The 4771-nt window shown below is 37.5% G+C and overlaps 1 long non-coding RNA gene across 3 annotated transcripts; it reads left to right on the forward strand.

Moving 5' to 3' along the window:
* The first annotated feature begins 1978 nt into the window (after positions 1-1978).
* Positions 1979-4233, forward strand: LOC127956088 (uncharacterized). 3 transcript variants are annotated; one of them, XR_008153448.1, is made up of 3 exons: positions 1979-2154; positions 2916-3594; positions 3699-4233. It is a non-coding gene; the product is annotated as an uncharacterized LOC127956088 (long non-coding RNA). The 3 variants fall into 3 exon arrangements; XR_008153447.1 differs by lacking the exon at positions 3699-4233 and having other exon boundaries at positions 2916-3100; positions 3243-3615; XR_008153446.1 differs by lacking the exon at positions 3699-4233 and having other exon boundaries at positions 2916-3615.
* Positions 4234-4771: the final 538 nt, after the last annotated feature.

A 4771-nucleotide genomic window follows, 5' to 3' on the forward strand; every position in this document is an offset into this window, starting at 1 on the left:
GACATGTAACTGACATGTAATTAGTGGTTATCCTTGACGTCCAGCAGTCAGTGGTAAGGCAAACTGCAGTAGCTTTTTTGACTCTTTCCTGCACTGAAGCCCTTGTGCTCTCATACAGTTGTGGAATAAGTGATTTTGAAATTACTTTCCTGCTTGGAATTGTGTACATTGGATTTAGACTACTGCTTTAATTTCTAAAACCTCTGTCCTCCACGATCGAAAATGGCTGGGAATCGGTGGCAAACATTTTAGCCAATGCAATATCAATTTGGCCTTGTTTTGCTACAGACATTGACTTTTGCATAAACTGGTCCATTATAGAAGTGGGTCTCGGATTAGGCCTACTTGACTGAGTGGACACATCTCCATGTGAGGTGCTGGTTCCAGTCACTCCACCACCATCACTAGCAGGACCGCTAGTTTCTCGAAGCTCCGCTAACTTCACAGTTGGGTGCACAGTTCGCATATGCCGGTGTAGGTTGTGCGTAGAACCGGCTTTATGTGAGATTTTCTTTTGGCAAATTCTACACTGTGCTTTATCATTGTCTACATCATTAAAATGATTCCAAATACTGGCGTGCTTCCTTCGACTCATTTTCCTGCTTTTGTTCTCACAGCTGTTGCGTTTTACCTCTCCTCTCCTCCGAGTTTGACACTGTGTATGGTGTGTGTGTGTGATGGCTCGGCCCCTCCCTCATGCCGTTTAATTGGTTGACACCTCGTGTATGATTGACAGGAACAGAATGTGACGCTGATCAGACAGTCGAAACGAATATGTGCGCCTTCAGGGCTATATAATAAATTTTTGTCTTTTTTTTTAAAATAAAATCTATCCATTATTTCATTATTACATAATGATTTCATTTCTATAGGCTATATATATATTTTTAAATAGAGTCGGCTCTTAAGATATGCGAGCCTGGTCCCGTTGTTCACCTACAAGAGCCGGCTCTTTGAGTCGGCTCATTCGCGAACGACCCATCACTAATAAGGATTATTTTTATTACCACACTGCCATATAATTTTACTTAAGTACAATGCACTTAATTTAGATCCCCCCAGGAAACAAGACTAAGGCCCAATCCCAATTCTACCCCTTAGCCCTTTCCCCTACGTTATATATAAAATAAAATAGAATTGGGATTGGGCCTAAGAATCTTATATCATTTTCTTATATAGAAAATCAATCTTTATTTTATTTAAAAAAATATATATTTGTACTGGGGGGGGGGGGGGGACACTTCATAAGAAGAGCATTTTTCCAGCGTGCATCAATGAAGTGTTTAAAAAGGGGGAGGAGACCGAAAGAAACTCTGGGTTTACCAAAGAAAACATGCTCCTGACCAGGTTAGGTTCATAGAGTAAGTTACCATGGTAACTGACACGGAGTATAAGTTAGCTCTCTTTCAGAAATGGGCTTGACTTACCCTGCTTTGTCAGTTTTGACAAACCTCCCATTCTGAAACAGAAAACAGGATAACATACTAAGAGTTTTCACTTAACCTCCTTTGTGAAACAGGCCCCTGGATCCAGCAGGTATTCCTTCTGTTTACTGTTGAAAACTTTGTTTTCATGCATCTCTTCTAGGATCTCTTTAACTTCTATCTGGGTGTGTGGATATATAGACTAGAGGGCTATAATGTTCAATATTCTGTAGCTGTCTCTTGCCTTCCAAATTATAATTGTTTCTGCTTATAATTACAACTGTGTTGCCTTTATCATCCAGATTTATTACTATCCTTTTGTTTTTCTTTAATGAACTCAGCGCTCTTTCTTCAATAGTGGTCAGATTGAGGATTTAATTTATTTCCCAGTGTAAATGTTTAAATGCCTCTCAATCAGCTTCCACAATTTCTGTGATTTGTTGAGGTAGACTGGAGAGAGGGGGAGTCCAATCTGAACCACCAGTGAACAGTTTCTTTTCTTTTATTTTTATTTTTCCTTCAAAGAAGGCTTCAAGCTTAAAGCCTTCTATGGTATTTCCAGAGCCATATAGAGTGAGAGTTGCGACAACTCCATTGACTCCAATGGAACGCTTTTTTTACAGCAATGGCGGCTCGTGGAGCCTCTCAATAGTTCCCGGAAGTAGCAGCAAACCGATGCCGCGCCGTAGAGATGCAGCAGAACAAACCGTTTGCGACGCACTTTTAACAGGTAAGACGTTTAAATAATAAGATTGAATATTATCAGTACATCTTAATAACAATAAATTGCAAATTAAAACCTTCTAGTAGATAATCACTCATTAAATGCGTAGATTTAAGGTTTGTTATCAGATAACTAACAGATTAGGCTAGGACTGGAGCTGAATAAAGTTAGTAACGAACACCCTAATAATTGTAAAATCTGTTCTCATAATTCAGTTTCATCCATCGTGTTTGCAATTAGAAAAAAAGGAGTATAAAAATTTTTTTGCAGGGTGGGGAAAGTTAGCTAACGTTACATAGCCTATTACGTTAGTTCAATATAACGTGTGACAGCGGTGAGTGGAAGTGGTAAAAATGAGGTTATAAAGTTTGTTCCTTATTACACGTATTAAATTACTTAATAATAAAATGCACCCTATTGATATACATTTAGAGTGAATTGAGTTTGCAAAAACATGGGTGGAGTGTTTTTAGTCATTGTGATTCATTTACTATTACCTGTCTATATTATATAATAATACTGTATTATATACTTAAACTTGTTAGTGTATAAAAGTAACATACTGTAACATTTTGTGGGTTCTGGTGGGTGGAGGATTAGTGGTGCCACTGAAGTGTTCTGGGATGGAGCATCAGTGATGATGCAGGTCAGGAGAGCTGAAGGGACCTTTTTTTTTTGATAGCTGAATTTTCATTATTTTTCTTAGTGCTGCCTTTGCATTGCTTCATCTTTATTTTTTTTTCTTGTCTCTTAAATTTTTTTAATAGACCCAGGTAACTGGCTGATGGTTCACAGGAATGCTGACTGGCTGCTGACTGACTTGCTGCTGGTTGACTGGGCTGTGTCACCTGTCCCTGTCTCTCCTCTCTAGCCATGTCCTTTTTCTTCACTCTCACTTTCCCTTCTCTGAGTGTCCTCGTTCTTTTTTCCTCAACCTTTGAAACTGATAGAGGTAGAATACATGGTTTTGCTAATTTTAAATATTGAAAATATCACATCACTTTACTTCAACTAGTACGAGTTTGTACTTATTATATATGAATCACCTGAAATAACATAGCTGTAATCAGTAGCCATTTCTTGTATGTTCACAGGTCTAGGGGTGCATCGTGGAGCAGGGCCCTCCTCTTTTTGACCACAGGACGATGTACAAAGATTGTGGGAATAGCATCTGGTCTCAGCCTACTCTTGAATTTTTTGGTCATGACAAATTGCATTGCCGCAATTTGTCTGCATGCTGACTTCAGTTTAGTTTCCACACACACCTTTTTTTTTTATCTACCCACATACAGTACATACACATGGTGGTTAAATGCACAGTTATAGGTAACACTGATGACTCCCTGCAATGTCTCACCATGAGTCTCAGCTCCCTGGGTTTTGCAAGGCTTTGCTTGTTCCTTATTTCTAGTAAAACATTGTCAATGTAAAAAAGTGCAAATAAATGTAAGTATAATTACCTAACAATTTTTTGTTGTTGTAATTTTTATTTGTATTTAGATTGCTCCTGCTGACTTGAGCCAACCATTATTTGCTCCTCTCTATGTCAGCGGGGAAGCCATACATTCGCACACCTTTCTCTGACCGAGTGGAGCATCCCCATGCAGCACAGTAAACCATGGTGGAGACTATGCAAGGACAACATGAAAGAAAGGACACATACAAAATGCTTGTCATGCTATTAAATTTATTAGAAATGTATTCATGAATTGCTGTAAATAGTTAATTGTATAATTACAACTTAAAATAACTGTTTTCTATTTTAAAATGGAATATACTCCTGTGATGCCAACCTGAATTTTCAGCATCATTACTTTTGAATGGCTGTGTACATGTTTATATACGAGTATGCTTAAGTTGTTTTAAACCTGAATATATTGTATACATGAATAAGTATTGTAAGAATTATACTAGATATAATAGGTATATTATTTATAATACATAATTATATTACTATATGTAATTGTAAGAATTATAAACAGTAAGCTTCATTTTACATTTATTTAACATGCTAATTACTGCTGCTAACAGTTAATTGACCCATAGTGCGGTGCGAGCTGAAAATCACCTGTTACCAGCCTGTCTCTGTACTACCTGAGAGTCATCAATATGACATGAGTTAACATTAGATCAGTGAAAAAATTGACAATATGTAACGTAAAAAGGCAACAGGAACCCGTGTTTATAAAACTTAACGTTAGCCTGAAATACGTTTTTAAAATAACGGTAATTGAACACTAATCCTCAAATATTACCCGATTTGATATTTTAAAAGCAACATCGCTGTAACTACATACTCATGCTACATACATATGTCAGTGTGTTGTATAAACATATAAAATAAATGCATTTATTGACTCCTTATTACCAGAAATCGCAGTTCTGTCACTCTACTCTTATCAGTTTGAATGGCCGCCAACGCACTTCCTGGAACTATTTGAAGTCTACACGAATCACGTGACAACCAAACATTTCGAACTTCCGTTGTCACAACTCTCTCTCTATATGGCTCTGGGTATTTCTAAAGGCCTCTGAGTAAATCATCTCTTTTTTATGTGCAGGAACGAAGACTATAAGACTGCTGTTTGATCATCTGAGAGACTGAGTGATGGTGCTAAATTCA

This window comes from Carassius gibelio, chromosome B4 (genome assembly GCF_023724105.1).
Source record: "Carassius gibelio isolate Cgi1373 ecotype wild population from Czech Republic chromosome B4, carGib1.2-hapl.c, whole genome shotgun sequence".
In the NCBI taxonomy this organism is placed as follows: Eukaryota; Metazoa; Chordata; class Actinopteri; order Cypriniformes; family Cyprinidae; genus Carassius; species Carassius gibelio.